Consider the following 22,377-nt stretch of genomic DNA (forward strand, 5'->3'; position numbering starts at 1 on the left):
CCTGTCGCTCTCTGGTTTTGACAAGAGCCCAATCCCTGAATCTGGGGAAAGTTGCCCAAAACAGGATGGCTCAGCTGGAGCCTCCAGTGCACCTCTCCAGCAAAGAGTGGCTTCTTGCCTTTGTGCTCACACCCCAGCAGTTCCCAGCTTCAGATTTTTGATCCATTAACCCATTAGAACTCCAACCTTTCCCAGCATTCTCAAACATTTTTGTCTGGCTGTCAGTTTATCCTGGATCTCCACACTGTCCCTTGGACTGCTCTTCAAATGTAGCAGTATCACATTTAAATCCAAATATCTGTTACCTTATCATTCTTTAAATCCTGGTTTACAGCTCATTTTTCTCATGTAACCTACTCACGTTTTCCATTTGTTCCTTGTTTACCTCCAACCTCTACCCTGCATTAAAAGCAACAAAAACACTAGAAATGCCTAATTGCCTCATTTCATTTTTGTTATTGTCCGTGGACTGAAATATTTTCTTCTGATAATTCATTTTACTTTCATTTCTAGTCAGCCTGGCAAAGAATGAAAAGAAAGATTAAATTATTTTGACTTGAAAGAGTATTTGTTTGACCTTAAACAAAGTAATTCAAATTCTTTCTTAAATGCTATTTTTTAATATAAACAAATTGACTTTTTAAACCCTGCTTTTAGTTTAAAATTATCTTTTTCAGCTTTATCCTTTATTTTTTTAAACATTATGCACATATTTTGCTTGATATGATTCAGCTTCTTTTTATTTTCATCAAAAAGATTCGATAGAAAAATTTCCCATGCTCAGAGACATAAATGGACCACAAAATGTTTTAATACTTTACTACATTCATTTATGTGCAAATTCAGACTTCACATCCAATTTCATGTGTTTTTTGTCTTAATCTATAAAGTTTGATGGGCAATGATGCCTCTGTTTAGTGTTTGTACAACACCTGTCACAAAAAGGTTTGGATCTTAGCGTGGATGTTTTATTCATAGTCCAAACCAAATGTTAGGAAGGGATGGAAATTATCTACTTTTCCTGTCCTTTCCAGATTTAAACTTGGGTCAGGTATCTCTCAACAAATATGCTGAACAGAAATATTCACATGGATAAAAACCTTATTTATAACCTTATTTAAGCCTTATTTATACAGCCAAGTGGAAGCACTTAAGGGTTGTTTAATGTCTAAGTACAAAACTATTAACAAGAACATAAATTTTGCCAAGAATGTTGGCAAGAGATGATGTATTCCTTCAAGGATTTATCTGTACCCATTAGTTTAGGCCTTTAGCAAGACACTAAACATCAGAAAATTTAGTTAAGGTGTCACTTTAAGGGTCTAAAAAATGTTGGAGAGGGTTTGGACAGGAAAAAATCACATTTTAGTATGTTTGGTGTGTTTTAAATAGCTCCCAAACCCTCTGGGCCACCAGTATGCAATTACTTGAGGAACAGTGAGCTGATTGCACGTGGCTGCTGTTGGGAGATGAGGGAGGGAGAGAAAACCAAACAGAACTGGCTGTAGTTGTGCCACCAGAACAGGAAACTACAAAGGGCCACCTAATTTTGTGAGTTTTCAGTCTCATCCACAAAATAACAATGATCCTGAGTTTTAAGCTATGCTGGAATCAAAGAATGATTTGGTTTGGAAAGGAACTTAAAAATCATCCAGTTCCAGCCCCTGCCATGGGCAGGGACACCTTCCACTAGCCCAGGTTGCTCCAAGCCTCATCCAGCCTGGCCTTGGACACTTCCAGGGATGTTTGGCTTCTTCATGCCATCAGAGCCAAATTATTTAAGAAACAAAAGATAATGGCACATCATTAGCTGTGTCTCCAGAGCTCCTCGGCTGAATTATGACAACTTTTGGAGACTCTGGACTTCCAGCTGTATGGAAATGTCTCATCCAGTGGAAGAAATGCTGGTAGTGAGAAATGATCTAAAATTTCTGGCCTATTTTCAATTGGGATCTGCAGTGTCCTTTTCTGGTATCACACAGAGGACAGTGAGTTTCAGTACATCCTTAGGATATCCTATAAAATAACTTCATTAATTATTCCTAGTTGAATTATGAAATGATACTGTCCATTTTCTGAAATATTTTTATTATCCCTTCTCCCTCTGATCCTGCAGCACTTTGCAGGTTTGGGATTATAATCAGCAATTCTGTGTGAAAACTTATCACACCATTAAACACTGTTGGTTCAAGATGATAGGAAGAATTGCCTAAAAATAAGGACTCAATTTTGAGCCAAGGGTTGTACTTTTAAAACCACTACTTAAAAGGGATACAGTAATGTAATTAGTCAGTGATGTAATTAGAAACATTTCGGTGATGGCTTGAGTGAATGACATTTCTTGCATTGCTGTGCATTTTGGAAATGTTACACCCTGATTCAAGTTCTCAAAGTAACTTCTGTCTTGAACTTTGAACATGAAGTGGAAGTGGAAAAGACAGCTGGCAATTGCTTTGAGGGGATGCTCTTCTGAGGCTCCCCAAAATGCCTTTGCTACAATCTTGCCCCTGTATCTTGGCCTTTATTCAGATTGAAAGGGAATTTCAAGCAACAGTTTCATGTTGGCTTGAGCAAAGACCAGTCAGACTTTGGATCTTGAGGAGATTTAAGGAAGCAGATTCTAGAGACACAGTTAGTGATACTTGGGCTAGGACTAACTTCTGGCTCATGTTCAAAGATTTGACTGTAGGATAATTTAAAGTGACACAGGGGAAGCTTAGATGGGATATTGGGCAGGAATTGTTCCCTGTGAGGGTGGGCAGGCCCTGGCACAGGGTGCCCAGAGAAGCTGTGGCTGCCCCTGGATCCCTGGAAGTGCCCAAGGCCAGGTTGGATGGCACTTGGGGCACCCTGGGCTAGTGGAAGATGTCCCTGCCCCTGGCATGGGGTTGGATTTAGCTGGTCTTTATGGTCCCTTCCAACTCAAAGCATTTCAGAATTCTGTGACAGCTTAAAATTCATGACTGTTACCTTGTAGATGAGACTGAAAACTCCCAGAATTAGCTGCCACTTTGTAATTGCCTGTTCTAGCAGTGGTTTCGTGACCAGATGTTTTCCCCTAATTTCTTTGGTAGAAACCCAGTGAAGAATGGTGCATTTTGAAGGGTTAATAAACATGAACAGAGCAATATGAAAATGTTCATTGATGGTCAGTGTTATGGATTGTTCTGCGTGAACTTTAGGAAGGCAAAACAGTTTGGAATTGAAGTTGGGACTGCAGATCTAAGAAAAGGTTTGAGTTTGACAATGTAAAATATCAAGCCTTTTGTATGTAGGATCTGAATCTGCATTTATATCTTTAATTAAACTATTTTCTTTTTTTAAATAAAACACATTTCCTTGGTATATTTGAAAGCTCTTCATTGTAGGAGAACAACTGATATTTTTAATGACTAGCTGTTCAGAAACAGCCTTGTAACACAAAAATAAAGATGTACTTAAATTTGTTTCTGTGTACACAAAAGAAAAATTGAGTATTTTCAAGGCTGTATAACCTGTTTTTTTTTTCTCCTTCTGTAAAAGCTGAAGGGTTAATCCTCTCTGTAATTTGCCAAGTCAAATGTTCTTACACATAATCAGTGATGGATGGAATGTACAGATGTTTCATCATCATTTAATACTAAGCAAACCCTTCCAGATTTTCTCCCAACCTCCTTATCTGTTATGTAGTACCTGTTTAAAACTATGTCTGATTTATTTATTTTTTTCTGTATTAAATCCTTTCTTCAGAGTGACTTTCTTTAACAGTATGTCATTGATTATTTTTCTGGGTTATTTTTGTTTTGTTTTTTTTTTATGTCTGGCCTTCTGGGTTTGGGGTTGTTTTTTTACTGTTTGGAGGGGGTGTAGGATATTTTGGGATGAACCTATCTTTCACTGAGGGTAGTATCAGTTAAAACCCCTTCTCTCTACCTTAGATTTGGTGTTTCTGGTGGCTCAGCTGAGCACAGGGAAGGGTTAAACATCTGTATTATGGCAACTGCTTGGCACAGGGCAGCGAGTCCCCAGCTCAGATGACACTGTGGGAGAGGGACTGATTAACCACCAATGCCTCAAGGAAAGATTTGCCTTGCACCCTGTAACTTGTTTTTCTTGCTTGTGACATGGTGCAGTCTTTTGTTTAAAATGTGCATAACTTTGTAGCTGCAGTAGTTACAGACTTTAATCAGCAGTAAAGATAAAACAGTATCGCTTTTGTTCCCTTGCTAAAGCTCTTTTCATGTGGTGTCACTGGCTGCTCAACAGCCACATTTATCCTGGATGTTTTGTCCAGCCCGGCCAGTCCATGGGAGCAAGAACATTCCTCTTTTTTTTTTATTCCTACAACAAACATTTTCCACACGTTCTCTCTTCCAAGTTTATGAAGCATGATCCATCCGAGAATAACATCTGTCCTTGCTCATCCCACAGCTGTGCATGACCCCCCAAAAATGTCAGAGCACAATTCCCCCACTATCCCACAACCCTCTCACTTTGCTGATGGACCTGATTTGGATAAAAACTCCCAAATGTGAATGGTGGAGGAGGAGGAGGTCAATTTGATCTCAAATGAGATAGTCCTGACAGAATTAGGTAGGAGGATTTCTTTTCCTTTCCCACAAGCAGATAAGCAGACCAGCAGAACCAGCAAGTGCCAGATTTAAATAATAATTTAATAAAAGCTTATTTGAATAGAGTGACACAGCTCTCCCCCATCTGATGATTTGGCCCTTCAATTCTCATTGGTAAGAAATAAGTACATTTTATTGACAGAATAAAAAAAAAACAACAACATTTCAAGACAGTTCAGTTGTGTAACACCACTTGGATTAAAATGGGAAAACTTTAAATGAAAACCACAAAATTTTAATTTGTCATCAGAAATTAAGAGCAACATGTTTCCTCCTTTCCTCCTATGTGTCTGACCCTTTTGTTGTTGTTAGTTTTTCTCTACACTGGAGATTATGGAAACAAAACTGAGTCAGTGGACTCTGGTTGCACTGTGCTGTTTAGGGACAGTTTTGTGCTCTCCTCATAGCAAGGGACAGGAAAGAACCTGACATTTACCTCTGCTGTTTGCCAAGAGCCAGCTGGTCTGACAACATATGTGTATTAGCAGGAACACTGGCAAAGCCAAGCTTTGTTCAGCGTGTGCTCATTTCTTGCAGTGAGGGGGTCAAAAACCTGGCACAATAAAAGCTGGAGATACTTTAAGATTTTGAGGAGAATGTATAGAAAATATAGGAGAGAAATCCACAGAAAGGTGTTTTAATGCTATTCATAGAGGAGCTTATTCTGTGCATAACTGAATATGGAGGTCCATTAAAATGAGCTTTCCCAGAAAAGCTGCAATACCATGACTGTTTTAGTCTTTCATGCCTAAGTAATTTTGAGTTGATTCTTTTCAGAAAAGTCTATGGCTGAAAGGTTTTTCTTCCCTCTCCTTAAACTTGTGGTGCAAAAAATGATGTCTCTCATTGTCATTAGTATAGTTTTGTCAGGAAAAGGGTGTTTGAACTAACAGGACCAAGATGAATTTGGCAAGAGAAGAGGTAATAAATAATTTGGGTGCCTCAAGTTGATTGTAAGAGAGAGTTCCTAACAGCGGACTATTTTTATAGACTAACTTAAAGGCGTGGAAATTAGGAACCTGATTTTATTGCATTTGCTGGAACCTTCTTGTTCACTGAGCAGGAGGAGAGGGTAAGCAGTGCCCAGACCTCCTGTTTGGCATGAGAAGCCAAGAGCTTGGAAACCATTAATTGCCTGGAACTGTAGTCTGCTGGTCTGCAGTCCACTTTTCCCTTTAGCACTGGAAGATGGCATCTCTAATTTCCATTTTCCTGGCACTGGAATGGTTCTAGGATGAAATGTAAAGGCACAGAAGGCTCGGAGGGCACATCTGAGCCAGCATGCAGGAGGTCTGTGTGACAGCCAGAGCCAGCACCTCCTCTGCTGTCCTGCAGTCCCACATCTAAGCACACATCATTTTCCAAGTCTCTATCATTATGGTCATTTACTTCAGCAATTTAGACTGACTCATTAAAACGCTTCCCCCTTGTCTTCCCAGATGAGGCACATTTAATGGGTGCATTACATAACCTCACACCTACCAGGACTGCTCTGAACTTACATGAAGGGCAGTTCAGTTCTCTTCCACCACCTTTATCTAAGCAGCCAAGTCCCATTTGGAAGATGCCAAATCTTCTTTCAATTACTATTCTGGTCACTTTTTGAATTTCATTACAATTTCTAATGATATGGTTTTCAGAGGGAATCTGGAGATAAAACACGGAAGAGATTAGGCAATTTTTCAAGAGATAACCACTGTCACCTTATAGGGGAAAAAAAAAAGATTTAAAGTAAATGTTCTCAATGTATTAGAATGCCTCGGAATACCTGAATGTTTTCCTACTAAAAAAGCACTCCTGAAACAGTGCTGGAAATAACATCACAAAAAAAGTCCAAGAAGGGAGATCTGAGATGCATAACAGGGTATTATTTAATCTTATTTTCTCAGTGTCTTACTTTTACAGTTTCAACCTGTATCTGATGTCCATGCAGCTGTAACTCCTCAAATTACCTTGTAATTTACAACTTTGTAATTCCCTGCAACTAATGACAGGCACAAAAATTAAGGTCTTGACTGAACAAGTGGAGGATCCTGTGGCAACTTTTGCTCACTCCTTCCCTTTTCACCCCTGCTAATCCCATTAGTTATGTCACATTAAGAGAATGTTGTTCCTTTAATTCTTATACCACCCTGTGTTGTGGGCAGTGACCTCGAGCCTCCCTCCTATAACCTCCTCTTGCTGTTTTAATGGGAAACAGGGAGTTTTTATCAGAAGGCAAAACAAGGAGCCAGTAAAGATCATCATCATCATCATCATCATCATCATCATCATCATCATCATCATCACTGCACTTTCACAACACTGAAGACAAGTTTTCAAGATAATTTGCCATGAATATATATTAGGCCACATCCTGTGGCTGTTGCTCTGGGTTTAGGCAGACCAAGGTCAAAAGATATCACAAAATACAGGATTTGGACCCTTTTGCTGTGTTAGCTCCTTCTGTACCATTGGGATTTTCCTTTTAAGAGGGACCCATGTTGGAAATGCAGACTACGTAAGCCTTGACCCACTTTTGGGGAAGAGATGTTATTATACATTACCTTAAAAGGCTTAAGATATTTTTGGCCACTCAATACATAATGAAAATATGTATTCAATACTTTAAAGCAGCATATTTCTTAATAGTCTAAATGGGTCAAGGCACCACACCCACACTGACTTTAGATAATGCTCGTTCTTTCAGTTGTTTGCATGTCTTTTTCTTAAACCATTAGTAAGATTTTTAAAGCATTTACAGCATAAAAAAAATCACAGGTTTGAATAGTCTAACAGCTTGTTACTGTTGGCTAAGTTATTATCAGTAACACAGAGTTGAGCACCTCCTGGAATGGCCTGTATTGGCCACTCACCTTCAGAAAATCAGACACTGAATGGTAAATTTTGCTTTTTTTTGTTGATTCTTTTTATATCTTCTGGAACATCTTTGTTTTGTCATTTGCTCTTATGATTTCTATGACTCTACTCCCTCAAATGTGATCACACCTAGTGTAGCAGTTACAGATATTCTTAGCATTTGTGTCTTTTTTACTGGTACATTTACACCTGTTGAACCTTGAAACAAATTGAGCTACACAAGCTGATTCCCAGTTTTACACCTGTTTTCCATGCCTAGAACCCAGCTGATTGTCTGATGGCTCAGTGACAGCAGAAGAGTCTGGACACAGAATCCAAACACACGTTGACATTTAGAGAAAAAAAAAACATAATAAAAAGCACCTTTTAGACGTTGTTTTTCCACTCCCAGCACAAAGCAGTGCAATAACAGACACACCTAAATGTGTGCTCCAGCAAGTGTCCTCGAGCCAAATATCCCTTAAGAGAGTCAGAGCCCTCCCATAAAACACTTGTTTTCTCATCAGCTTCATATAAATAAGCAATTTCCCAGGAGCACTTTCCATTTTACTCCCTATTACTCCAAACTCTCCCAAAGCCATATGCATTTATAGCCTGCTAACGGGGAAAAAAACCATTGCAGCATTAAAATAAAAATATAAAATAAGTGTATCTTGGTCCTTCAAGTCAATTGCAAAAGTTGTATTAATGTCAGTGTGTGGGAGGAAAGAGTGAAGTTAAGCTAGAGCTTGAAAGTATAAAAAAATCAACAAACCAGGAGTTTTTCTAAAAATTCATGATTAGAATCACTTTTCATAGGGCTCTGTAATATCTCATCACAGTTCTATTGACTTTTCTCTTCCATTCCCAACTGCTTTATGTCTCTGAGACAGCTCCATGGCTTGGGGTAGAAAAGACCAAGAGAAAAATCTGTGTTCTATTTCTTTGAGCATAAAGCCTTTCACCATGTGCTGAAAAAATGTAGGTACCACTAGCTCCTGCAGTTCTTCATGTCCTTGATCTTAAATCAGCTCTTTTCCAGATATTCTTTTGCAGAATATTCCACCCTCTGTTGCTTTCAATTCACTCTGGCCTCTGCTTGTTTCTTGCTTTTGGGATATTCCCTTTTCCTTCTTTCTCAGCGACTTCACAGCACCAGAAAATAAACTGCCACTAATGAAATGATTTCTAGTTTCCTGACAAAATTCAAGTATTTATTTCTGCCATGTTCCAGTTCTTGAATCACTTTTTGAGAGACCACAGCACAAAGCAACACAGATGTCAGCCCCTCTGAGGAGATACCTTAGGTTGATAAACTGTGATTAAACCCATGCTTAACTGGTGTACAGGACACATCTGGGTTAATTTAAGGGAGGAATATATATGAATTTTAATTTAGGAAATAGCTTTAACTGTAATTCAGCAACTTTATTGCCTCACATAAATAAATTCTATCTTTGGCAACTCCTTCTCCAACTTAAGTATCTTTTCTTCTGAGGTAAAAAAATCACAAATCTGAAAATACCCAGTTCTTTCCATACCTCTGGAGGAAAAGACTCAGCTGCCAACTTGGTAAATATCCCCCACAAAAATACACTTTTTTTACTTAAAGTGGTCCACCTGCAGAAAATGAAATAAGTTCCTTTTGTGGGGTTTCATCAATGTCTGCATGATAAATCTGTGCTATTTTTATGTCTTTGCCTTTGAGATTTCACCTGATTCTTATTTATAAAGGACCAGATGCAATTCCCTGCATCCACTTAGATTTCACTTAGCATTTTACTACTGAAACAAACCCCAAAACCAAAAACATTTTCTGGCAATGGCTTGTACTTATTGACTTCCAGTTCAGAAACCACTAGAAAAGGTTTCACCAATGTTAAAAGTCTTTTATTTTTCAATCATTGTTATACAGAGTAGCAAATGCAGTCAATTAAACTAAGAATACTGTATCTAATGACATTACTTATTTATAAGACTAAAGCTATGTCCTTGTGGGTTTATGGTTATGCAGATCTAAGTTACAGCATTTGAAATTAGCCTTCATCTTGACTTTGGCAAATAAGATATTATTTTTAAAAAGCCTGGAAATTTTTTGTTTGGACAGAAATGGCTTCATTTTGACATATTTATAATACAAAACAAAGCTAAAAGATTTGTAGGAACTGTCATAGCAACACGTTTTGCTTTAAACTGCCAAAATTCTGTTATAGAAATCACTCAGGTTTTATAAAATATTTTATGTTGTTTGCATGAAGAAGTTGTGAAGCGGAATGGATCCTATTTCCTGTCAGAGAAATTCCCCAGTTAAGACAGTGGTAGATGTTTTCCCCCACAACACAGTGTTGTAATTCCTGTGACCACTCTAGTTTTCTGTGTCCCTTCAATATTTCTGAGCAGGTTCACCAATTTAATGAAAAAGCATTTTCTGTTTCCTTTCCTTTTTTATTTTTGGGTATTTTTTTATTTTTTTTTTTGGAGGGGCAGTTAATTCAGTTGTTATTTGAATAGGAAGAATGATTTGAAAATGTCAATATTCCTGCAGTGCCATTCCCATTTGAGGTGTGCTGTATGTAAGACCTGTGAGCCTTTGAGTAACACCTGACCTGACTGACCAAGAGGTGCAACCACTTTCAGAAGTAATAAAGCTGCATTATTCAACTGAAACATTCACAGCATCTCTGACACTGAAATCAAAGTTTTTATCTAAATGTGGCACCCTTGTTTTACAAGCAGCATTCTTCTCACACTTCTCTCACAATCAGCAGGTCCACATGAGATTTTGGAATATCTTTTTCCTTCTGTGTGAAATTACATCTATCTCCAGGCTCCAGTGGATGAGCCTGCTGCTGGATAACTGCATAACCCTGGGATCATTCACACACACAAACACAAAAAGGAATTATTTAATGAGGACAGTGAAAAGGAGTGTGAAACACTCCAAGCTTATTGCTCATGATCCATTAATATGTTCAGAATGAAAAATACCTGAATTTTATGTCGCTGTATAATTCTGTAGATGAGAAAAGATTTCTTAGTTGAAGTACATGACCTTTAGCAGAAAAAAAGGGTTTGACCTTTCTAAAAAAGTTAATTAACAAGAAAGACTCTGTAAATTAGGTCAAAACATCCATTAAGATTCAAGAAAATTCCAGCTTACAACACATTGGTCACCATGTAGCTCTTGTCATCAGATGTTTGTATTTTAGCTTTTTCTTTATTATTCCTCTTCTTTTCCTTACAGAACCTGCTCCATTAGAAAAATTAGCTTTCTATCATTTTCATGACTCATCAAGGCCTGAAGGAAAAAGCCAGAATCATCCACAGTCTTCTCATTTGTGACACAGACTATTAACAACTTCATTAACTTTCTTCAGGCCATGTTTTTGTTCAAAGTCTTGTGTGCATTTTTACAGGAGTTACTGGAAAGATGCATTGTCTTGGGCTTCTGTCAAGAGAAAAAAAAAAAGGAATTAGGAAGTTTGCATCCTTTAAGACGTGGGAAATAATTCCTGTAAATATTTTTGTAACTAAAACAAATCTTGATCACTGCTTTGTGCTCAAAAGATAGAAAATACATTTGATTTCATTTCTTCTCATTAGGAAACATCATATCACAACCATCTGCTTTAACCCTTGATTAAGTACAGAGAATCATTAATGTAGAGCAAACCAAGAAGAGCATGTACAGCATAAACAAGAAGAAAAATTTCTCAACCCAAGTTTCTTGTTCTATATCTGCTTACCTCTGGACTACCAACATGCAATATTATATCAGATTATATCAGATAGAAATAATCCCTGTCAAGTTCTGTCCTCTATAAATCTCATAAAGGCAACAGGAGTTTGTATAATGAGGCCTGAGAAAGGGTCAAAATTTAGCCCAAAGCTCATGACCCTGAAGAATGGTACTGGGATACTGAGGAACCCAGCAATTTTCACTGTGATGAGCAAGTACTGGACAGCTTTCCATCCCACCCATGTGCAGAAAGCACAGGAAGATGTAATAATGGAAAAAGCAGAAGGTTTGAGGGCAGTGACTTCCCTGAAGTGAAGCAAATCCATTGGCTGTTTTCTTCAAAAGTAGAATACTTCCAGAACTGGAAGTGCAGCCATGGCAGCACAGAAACCCTTGTGCCCTCAGACTGACAAGTCTGCAGTCAATCTTACTTTGTGACAGTTATTAAGATCTGGATATTAATCCTTCTCCCTATGCTTTTCTTTGGCTGGGAAAAGAAAAGGATTCTAGGGACAGAGAAGTTCCAGAAGATAACTTTTAACTAGTTCTGCAAGGGCAAAAATACGTCCTGCAGTTCTTAATCTGTGCACCTTCTGCCTCATTCCTCTGACACCTCCTCTGGTGTCTTCCTCTCCTTGCTCTCCCTCCTGGACAAGACTCCCTGAACACAAATTCTCTGCACAGATGGACCACGCTGAATTACAGCTTGCATCATCACTGTTTACCTCTGACAAGTTTCCTTAATTGAGATCCCCAGCAAGAAAAAAAAACTATTCTGGCGTTGCGTGGGCTTCCCAGTCACGGACAGATTTCCTGTTGCTTTGATGCAGTGTGCAAACATAAGAAAATAGAACTTGTTTTCTGGGGAGCTAACAACATCAGCAGCACAAGGCATGAAATGTTTACAAACAACAGATGGGAGACAAACAGCTCGAAGGTGGAAGGTGGCGGTCAACATGGGAAGCAGCACTCTCCGCCTAAGAGCTGCTTGTCTGAACAAGGGGTTTGTAGGAAAGAAGAGCTCTGAGGAGAGATAGAAAATGATTTTTTTTTTCTGATATATGTACAATTAAGAAAGTTTTGAGGTAGAGAAACTGAGGCAGTTTTAAAGAAGTCAAGTCAGTTATTCAGGAAGAGCAGAGAAAATACTTTTTCCTGAGTCTCAGTCTTTGAGACAGAAACACATTCGTTTTATAAACGTGAGAAAAAGAAGTTATGGCATTTGAACTTTATATACCAAAATTTACATCACATTCTCTGATGAATATATGCAAAACTTCTAAAACCTTCTTTCTCTATCCCCCTTCAAAATACAGAGACCCAATGAATCTACTGCAAAGTGCCCTTCTTGCAATTAAAGGCTGAGAGATGATTTCCACAAACACACAACCTCCTGCTCTGACAATTGGTGGCATCAACTGAAGTTCAAAGGAAAATTTTAACAGAATTTAAAACCTCTTCCTATGGTTTTGAGAAGAAACTATTTAAGGAAAGGGCTTTTCAAGAGCCTGCCATGGTGGGCATTGATCCAAATCCAACACCAGCAAAGAGCAGGTGAATTTTTTGTGTTTCTTTCAAATTTTTAAATTAATCTTTCTGAAAGCAATGAAGGTATCTGCCCCATCCTCTCTGGCATTAAAAGGTGAACAGACAGACAGACCCCCTGTGTTTTATTTCCAAACAAACTGCATCTGCTGCTTGCCTGCAAGTTGTTTCAGGGGACTGAGGCAGGGTGGATGCTCTGCCTGGCAGGTTCTTCTGAGCCTGGCACAACCCACCTTACAAGTGACTCTCCATATAATATCCAATTTAAATGTCCTGCAGAATGGGAAGGCTTCACTGTGCTGCTCATGGAATACCCAGCACAGAAGTGTCTTACTGCACAGGAGAGGCAGGAAATATTTTTGACACATTTACTTGGGCAATCCAGTGCTCAAGTAAATGTGTCAAAAATGACACACCCAAACCAAAATACAGATACCCAAATGTGTTCAGGGATAGGGAGTGATGTTGGGCAATCCCTGGATATTTATGTGCACTCAATCAGGTCCAAAAGGAAATGTCTTATTATACAAGGCACTGAAAGATCTTTTGGGAGCTGCTGACAACCTCCCTTCAGCACAGGTAGCCATCTACATTAAGGCAACAAGTTGGCTTGTCTTTAAGGGTCACTGGGCCCAGAAGAAGCTTAAATATTCCAAGTTCCACCAGCAGTTTTCAAAGTCTGTTTGAATTACCTGTGAGATAGATGCTCCTCAATTTCTCTCACTTAGATATTAGTTCAATGATTCTTTTCCTTGAAAACCCACACTAGGTCTTAGTTCCCTGTTTGCCAAAATTCACTTTTTCACAAACAAAGCACAAATGCTGTACAAATAGGAACAGGCATTCAGGATTAGGTGGTGAAAAAAGCCCTTTTAGACACACAGGTATTGAGATAATAACAGAAGATGTAAGAACTCAAAGAAGTTCATGTTCTTGAAGCAAACAATCAAAATGGTTTTCAGCAATAACCTCTCTTGGTAGAAGTAAGTTCTACAACAGAAGAGATGAGTAAAAGGTGTGGAGAGTTTCTTTGTGTGTACACAGACACAATGCTGAGACTTTATGCTGGGGAAAGGGGGGTAATTCCTGCTGTGGTATTCTCACAAGAGTGAGATGTAGAGATAAAAACACAGTTTGTAATACTTCAGGAAGAAGAATAAACTACTGTGAGACTGAAAACGTGTCAAATATTAAGTCTAACTGAAGAAGCTGGTATTGTACACTACTTAGATGCAAGGAAAATACAAGAAAAGAGGAAAAAAGAGATAAATTATGTGACAGATATTATAGCAAAAGCTAAATGTCCAGTTAAGCCAAGTGTGAGGGAAAAAAATAGATAAATTGATTGCTACATTAAAAAGAAAAAAAAATAAAAAAAGGGAAAAAGCTAGAATTAGTATGAAGAAATAATATTGTGATTATATTTATAAATATGCTCAGTTTAATTTTAGATCTATCCTCAATGTAAATTCTTCTGGTGTGCTGGAAAAGATAAAGATTTTAGATTGTTATCCTCATTATCAAACTAACTTTTTCAGAGAACACGTCACATGTAATTCTATGGAGAAAATCTGTATTTGCTGGATTTTAATGGTGCACAGAAGAAAATTATTTATACTACACTACATTGTGTCAAGGTCCCTCCTTTCTAATGTTGTTATTAAAATAAACAAAATTCAAAAGATGATTGAGAAAGACAAGTTCAGATCTTTCTGGGCATCAACAAACTATAGATTAACATCTGAAAACCAGGACTGCTCTGTGCTGAAATTTGCTGTGTGATACCCTTGGAACCAGGAATCTGCCTGTAAAGCCACAATTCCCAGTGCAGAGTTCCTTGAGCAGAGAAACTTAAGCCCTCCTCGATTTTCTTTCCTTGTTATCCCAGGGACCACAGAGCTTTGAGCTCTTCCAAGAACGCACTCAGAGAACCTAAATGCTCATCCTGCCACATAAATCCTGTGAACTGTCCCCAGAGCTCACAAGACGACATGAATTCTCCCATGCAACTTTCTTCTGGCTGATCACTCTGTCCTTACAGATCCACATCCTGCATTGGTGTCTTCCAACAAGGATCCCACTCCTTCCCTGATGGCCTTTTCCACAGCTAAGGACTACTCCACCTGTACGAGGTGACATTCAGAGGGTTCATCTTCCACAAAACCCTCTTAATAGCTGGGTTCTAGATAGTGACAGACAGTTCCACAGTTGACACAGAACAAAAATCCAACAAAAAGCATCTCTGTGTATTTCCCTTAAGCAGAAGAGTCCTTTGCTAATCCAAATGCCCAGAATTTCCAATGGCTGGGTGATGTTTCCTCTCTCTCTGTAGCTGGATGTTGGCAGTGGGAGATCTCATGGAGTCAGGAGAATTTGTTTGGAGCTGCCAGTTGGCCTCTCTTGGCTGCTGTGTGCTACATTCACTCACTGAACAGCTTAGCAGCTTATCACAGTTTTTAGTAAACAGTGGTAAAAAATTCAGGTTTTTTTCCTTTTCTTTGAGGCAGTGATAAAAATAAGGGTGATTTCAAAAATCAGTTAATAACTGAAAGAAAGAAATGACAGAGCCTCTTTCAGGACCATGAAAAAAGAAAGTTCATACAGCTCTTCCAGATCTTCAGGTTGCTTCATGGCATTCTGAGAGATCTCTTATTAACATTCCAGCAATCCATGTTTTCTGTCTCAGATAAAAGTAATCTGGACTAGGTAAGTAATCTCATTTATTTCTGAAATTGACACACTTAAGACAAAAACATACAAAACCAGCTGAATGAGTCCTTAGGTTCAAATTTACAAGAGATTTACTTGAAGCTTTGCTACTGGTGAAGGGGAGAAATACTATTTTTCATAATCATGCTTATTTATTATTTGTGGTCTTACACATACACTATAGCTCATGCTCATTTCAGTCAGATGCCTGGAGGAACATTTAGCTGACATTCAATTAGCAAAGTAATGCATGGTGATAAAGCAGTAGGTAATTTACCATGTTCTGTTTGGGAACATTCCTTGTTGCCATTAATATTCACAACACACCAGCCAGTTCCAAAGGAAGGCACTGCCCCTACCTAGAAGAACCAGGAATTCAAAACACTCAAATTACAAAAATGTAGGCAAGAAACAGAAGGTCTGTAGATAAGAGTTTCCTAACATCACATGGCTCCATTTAACAGGATGGGAAGGACAATAACAGTACCTAGAAAAGGAATTTGGTGCCACCTGGGAGCCCATTAAAGACACAACCTAAATCCCCAGCTTGCCTTGCACCAAGAATTTGCCTCTCATCATAAAGGGGAGGCCAGACTAGCATGGTCTCTGTTCACTTGACCCTGTGAGGTTATAACAATTTGAAGTATTTCTGTAACTGTGACTACGTCCACCTATATGGCTGCACCAAGTATGTGCCACGAAGCATCTGGTCCCATTTAAATTCATATTTAAATGAGTTCTTGACTAAGATTGGCTTTTTTTCCCCCAGCTTCAATCCCTGATAGAAGGTTCCTATGCAGCTCTGCTCCTCACTTATTCACTATAAGCATGAATACAGATCCTGAATATGTTTTTTTATGGGAAGAGAGAATAAAAGACTGGAAACTGCTGCCTCTGCTTGAGGCCTAAGAGGCACCTGTACCACTAACATCGCTCCCATACAGGCTGAGGCAGGGAAATTGTTTTGGCAAGATCCCTGCAAGCCTAAAACTGTCAAGCAAAGGTAAAAGAGTGGGAGGACTCCTTCCCCCTCCCATCCTTGCTGCCTGTGAGTTTATGTAGGAGCCAGGGAAGCAGATGGATGCCACAAGAGGTGCAAAGGATGCCTGGAACAACAGCACGTCAGTGGGATTTGCACTGCATGGGAACGGCAAAATCCCTTTGCAACACCCACGCTGCACAGGGATCCTCCACCCCTGGGGTTTACGGGACTTTGGGCTCAGTGGTTTTGGAGCAGGATGGTGGCAGCACGTTCCATCCAAAAGAGACAGCAGAAAGTGCTGCCAGTGTAGTGAAAAGAAAAAAAAAAAAATAAAGTTGGTAAGATGAGCAATACAGTTAAAATAAGAGGGAAATTAAAGTGCAAGGCTTTGCAGAGAGGACCAAATCAGCAAATCACAGAATCAATTGGGTTGGAAAAGACCTCTGAGATTATCGAGTCCAACCTGCGACCCAACGCCGCCGAGTGCCACGTCCAGTCTTTCCTTAAACACCTCCAGGGATGGTGACTCCACCACCTCTCTGGACAGCCCGACACAACGTCTAATCACCCTTTCTGTTCAGAGATCCTTCCTAATGTCCAACCTGAACGTCCCTTGTGCAGTTTAATGCTGTGACCTGTCATCCTGTCTCTGACTCCCTGGCAGCAGAGCCCGACCCCCACCTGGCTACACCCTCCGGTCAGCTGGGGCTGCCCAACACCCAAGGAAGAAAAACACGGAGTTACTGTAGTTGAAGAGAACAGGAGAACTGAGGCTCTGGCAATCACTCCTGACGGTACATCCAGAAGCCACCGAGCTTCCCCCTGCGAGGCGCCTGAGGCAGCGCACGGGCCCCTCCCCGGAGCGCAGCCGGGGGACGCCGCAGCTCCTGTTCCAGCCCCGCTGCCACAGCTCCCCTGGCCCTGGACAGCCCCCGGCACTGCCTTCAGAGAGACACGGAATGGTTTGGGCTGGAAGAGCACCCCGAAGCCCATCTCGTTCCATCCCCAGCCACGGGCAGGGACACCTCCCACTAGCCCAGGTCACTCCAAGCCAGTCCAACCCGGCCTTGGGCGCTTCCAGGGATGGGGCGACCACAGCTTCTCTAGGCAGCCTGCGCCAGGGCCTCACCCCCTCACAGGGAGGAATTGCGTCCTATTATCTAATCCAAACCCACTCTCTTTCAGCGTGAGCCCGTTCCCGTTGCGCTGTCACAGCCCGCTCTCGTGAGCGGCCTCTCTCCATCGCTCCCGTGCCTCCCCTCCGCCTCCCGCTCCGCACCGGGGCCGCGTCCCCCGGCCCCGCAGCGCCCGCGCCCCGCTCCCAGCGCCCCACCTGCCGCAGCCGTGCCCGCTCCGTACTCACGGCCGGCCCCGGAGCCGGGAGCGGCGGCGGCTCCATCCCTCCCTCCCTCGCCGGCAGCGCCCGGCGGCGCAGGCGCGCTGCCGCCTCCTCCCCCCGTGGCTGTGGCGGGGCGGCCGCGGCGGCAGCGCCCGGCTCCGCTCAGAGCCGAGCGAGCGCGGCTCGGGCCGGCGGCGGGAGGAGGGAGCCAGGCGAGCGGGGAGGCGGGGACCGGGCGAGGGAGCCGCGCCGCACAGCCGGCCCGTCAGTGACCGGCGCTGCTGGGGAGGAGGAGGAGGTGGCGGAGGAGGAGGCGGCGGCGGCGGCGAGAGATTCTCCCACCCCCACCCACCGAGCTGAGGTGAGGCCAGGGCAAAGCATCCTCCTTTCTTCCCCTCATCCCTTCCTCCCTTTCATCCTTCCTCCCGACCTCCTTCCTTTCATCCTTCTTTCCTTATCCTCCTTCCCCCTTATCTCGCCTTCCCCTCATCCTTCCCTGCGCTTCCTGGTCCTCCTTTCCTTTCTTCTCTCCTTAGCCACCTTTCTCCACTCCTCCCCATCCCCCAGGCTCCCTCTCCCCGTGCCCACATTTCGCACCCTCCAGATATAATAATCTTGCCTTCACCTCCCCCCCCTCCCCGCTTTTCCTTTTTTTTTTTTCATTTTTTTTTATTTTTTTTTTAATGCAATTTCAGTTCTCGCGCAGTGAAAGACCGGGAAAGGGAAAGAGACAGAGTCGGTCACAGAGATAATTCCTCCTCCTGTAAAGAATGGATTTGAATTAATGGTCATTTTGTGGCGTGTGTATTATGGAAAGAGGGGGATTATATTTAGGAAAGAAAAGAGAGGGTCAAAGGTGTGTTGTTTCACTTATTCATCTATTTACCCGCCATCACTTCGAGGTGAAACCTGGCTCCGTATTATCTTAAGTCCTTTTTTTTTTTTTTTTTGGTATTGTTTGAAATTATTCTCCTTTCTTCAGGCGTCAGAGGCTCCTTTCTCCCTTTCATCCATCGCCCTGTGCGTGCCTGTGATTTGCAGTGGCTGCTGCTCCGGTTGTGCGCCGGGAGCCGGCGGGGAAGGGTCGCGGGGAGCGGGGCTGGGCGGTGGGGAGGGGGCTGCGGGCACCTCCTCCATCCCTTCCCTCTAGGCCTCTCCCAGGGTCTGAGACCTTCCCAGCCTCCCGCTGCACATCAAACCAGCGGCCAGCCCGAGAGGTGCCAGCTCCCGGCAGAGCATCTGCTCCGGTGGCGAGGAGCGAAAGTTTAAAGCGTGGCTTTGTCTTTGCGTGGAGCGGCGGGGATGGAGAGGAGCCGTGGGGATGCTGGCTGGAAGGAGACGGCAGCCAAAGTGTCCCCTCGTGGGGCTCCTTGGAGTGGAAGAAGTTTTGCTCGGTGGTGGTGGTGGTGGTGGGGAGCTGCCCGGCTCGCCTGGCTGCCGTGCCCGTCTCGGGTGGGGATGCTCGGCGGGACATCCGCGCTCCAGGGCTTCGGGAAAGAAACTTTTATACATATTTACAGCGGGCTGGAGCGGGAGGTGGCAGGCGCTTCCTTCTCTGCAGGCTGGAGGGGTGAATGCCCTCCGTCGTGCCTCGCTGGTAGCGGGTGATGCCTGGGTTCTTTGTAAGGTGATGCTCTGTCACTTGGTGCTTGTGTCTCTCTCCTGGGGAGCATTTATTTGATTGCAAGAGTGCTTCGGACAATTCCAGCCTTTTCAAACTTCGGGTTGCTGAATTTGACGTTAGTTCATACTTCACCAGGATAGAAACGTTTCAACCCCCCTGTTATTTTAGAAATCCACAGATACCACAGCAGCCGATGCTACAGCACAACTCTGTGAGCCTGGATATTTAATGTGTGTTATACATTACCTTGGCTTGTATTCTTGAAAAATGTTGGACTTGTCAAGACTGCCGTGAGTGCTGTGTGTGTTTTGGGGTGCCAGGTAGATGAGGAGCATAAACAGGGGCAGGTTTAAACGATGCTGCTGATGAAAACACCAGATTTTCCTGCCATTGTGGCAATTAAAATGCTGCTGGTTTTCCCTTTTTTACCTGTAGTGCCTGTGATTGATCCAATGCATTGTATCAGCCTTTTCATACCCCAGGTCAAACGGGATTCTTTCTAGAGGAGAAAAAGTACTGATGTGAAGGGTGAAGTTCTGCACTCAATTGTGTAAATGCTTGTTTACAGAAATACCACCTCAGCTGGGTACAAGATAGCTGTAATTCCATTAATGGGCTCTGCTGGTGACAGAAGCCTCAACAGGAAAGCTCCAGTGTCACTCGAGCCCTTACATGGAAATACAACTGTAATTCATGCAGATTTTCTGAGAGCTCTTTTAATATTAATGTTGAGCATCCATGGTACTACTGAAATGCCTTTGAAGCACCGAAAACCAAGAGTATTTGTAGACTGAGGCTTGAAAGCCAAAGGAAGCAATTAGATCTCCTGCTCTGACCCCTTGACTGTTGTAGTCACTTGGATTTCATCCAGTTACTCTTGAATGCAAGAACTTGCATTTGGCTGAAACATATTTTCCAGAAAAATTGGAATTTGGATTGGAAGACAGTAAGAGGTAGAAAATCTGCTGTTTATTAAGTTATTTGGCTTCAGCTTTCAGTCACTGGTTAGTGATGTGCCTTTCTCCACTATGCTAAAGAACTCAAAGTATTTTCATACCATGGAAGTATTTATCTGCTGTAACCCAGTATTCCCTCTCTTTTCTACTTGAAAAACAAAGTGAACTGAAATTCTTTAAATTTTTCACTGCATTTTCCTCACAACTCAGTTTCTGGGGATTGTTTTTTCCAAATCCACTTTTTCAGCATTTTTATGAAAACGTGATCTGGATGCAGCATGCCAGAGCCTTTTCTCAGGAGTGTTTTGTGCTTTGAATATTACCTCTCTGGTTACTCTCCTGCTTCTGCATCACATTTACATATTAAACCTTCATTTGTAGCCCTGCATTTTGATCTCCTTTTCTCTGGGTACTCTCACTGTGGCAAACCCTTTGCAGGATTGTTTCTTTCCACAAGAGTTCATCATTCCATAGACTGGCATGTGTTTTCCTGATTGCAGCTTTATAACTTTGTACGTTGCTTTTTTAAGTAACGTTTTTTTCCCAGCATTGATTGATTATACCAAACACTCCTGATGGCTTTTTGGAACTGATTTATCTTAGTTATGTAGCACTCTATCAATTTCTATTTGTGCAAACTATGTCATGATTTATGGTGTAGAATTACAAATAATTGAAAAGGTGTTTCGTGGTAGTGGCTCCGCCTTTGGGGAACTCCGTGTTAATCTGAGTTATGTTGTGATGAGCTCTTCTCAAAAGCTGTTCTTTTTTTCTTTTTGAGATGTCACTTAACCAGTTCTTCACCAGTTTCACTGATTCTGGTTTGTTGTCAGGCGCTCACAGAACACTGCACCAAGGACAGAGAAGTTTATACATGCAGACAGATATTTCTGCCAACTGGAAGTATCAGTCATATCAAGGAATTAAACCACAATCATTTCAGAAAGTCAGCTTTTGTTATTTTGTGTCCTATTACTTGTTACAGAGCTCTGAGACATCAGAGGAGTCCCATATAATTTTTCTTATTGTTTTGTTCAGGACTGCCATTGTTTTAACCTTCCTATGGCTACAACCACTGTCTCACTGGATCTCTTTGAGAGACGGTTGTAACATAAGTGTTCATTCAGACTTCTGGAATTTCCCAAGGATTTTCATAATTCCTAAAGATCCATGATGGTGGGACAGATAATTTGGACACTTCTGAGAATGCTCCTCCATGGTGATCTTTGACCTGCTGACCAAAAATGTTTACTGCGAAGTAAAACTGGTTTAACATTGTATTTTCAATGAGATGGAAAAATAATCAAAATTCTCATGTGGTACCAGCAAATCATCAACTTCTTTGCACATGCAGAATTACTTTTTGACTGTATCTGCCCTTTTGCACTAGTGGTGTAGCTCAGAATCCCTGTTTAGCACCACACCTGTGTGACAGCTGAGATTTCTTTTGTTCCTGCAGTTCTCCCCCGCTTTTTTTTCCTGCTGCCAAGAAATGTCTTCATCCTCACCTATTAGTTTTTTACACCTACTGTTTCAAAAAGTATGGATTTTTTATCCCTTAACACTTTTCTTCTTGTTATGTATGAATTATAAGCACAGTATTTATTGAAATCTGTTTTGTGGCCAAATTGTAGTAGTTATGACAATGCCTTGCAGGTATTACATGCTGTCTGAACACACCACCATGAGATTTTAAATTTTTTTTCTGTCTACAGTGACAGAACGACGTTTTATTACATTTTATGTGAGTAGGATTTGCTTTTAATACAGCATATTCCAAGGCTTGGCTAAAGAAAGCTGAACTCTATTCACTTGCCCCACAGTTTGTTCATAGGTGGATAAAGCAAAGGAATACTTTAAATTTAGATAAAATATCAAATGGTCATGGAAAGATGAAGAGCAGCTATACAGAAATAAAATCACAGAATGGTTTGGGTTGAAAGAGACCTTTAAGATCATCCAGTCCCATTCCCCTGCCATGGGCAGGGATGTGTTCCATCATCCCAGGTGGCTCCAAGCCCTGTCCAGCCCGGCC

General features: G+C 41.5%; 1 protein-coding gene and 1 long non-coding RNA gene across 4 annotated transcripts in view; one reads left to right on the forward strand and one right to left on the reverse strand.

The window, feature by feature from the left end:
• Nucleotides 1-9,316: 9,316 nt before the first annotated feature.
• LOC111929105 (uncharacterized) lies at nt 9,317-17,862 on the reverse strand. The gene is made up of 3 exons (XR_015287564.1): nt 17,757-17,862; nt 15,719-15,800; nt 9,317-10,896 (listed from the first exon to the last, which is right to left on the reverse strand). It is a non-coding gene; the product is annotated as an uncharacterized LOC111929105 (long non-coding RNA).
• Nucleotides 17,863-17,988: 126 nt separating this feature from the next.
• CTNNA2 (catenin alpha 2) overlaps nt 17,989-22,377 on the forward strand; it is a 460,565-nt gene continuing 456,176 nt past the window's right edge. For all 3 annotated transcript variants that reach the window (XM_086891553.1, XM_086891554.1, XM_086891555.1), the window contains exon 1: nt 17,989-18,123. The gene's annotated coding sequence lies outside the window, so the exon portion shown is untranslated. The remainder of the gene's footprint in view (nt 18,124-22,377) is intronic.

Source organism: Cyanistes caeruleus, chromosome 5 (genome assembly GCF_971803275.1).
Source record: "Cyanistes caeruleus chromosome 5, bCyaCae1.hap1.1, whole genome shotgun sequence".
NCBI lineage: Eukaryota > Metazoa > Chordata > Aves > Passeriformes > Paridae > Cyanistes > Cyanistes caeruleus.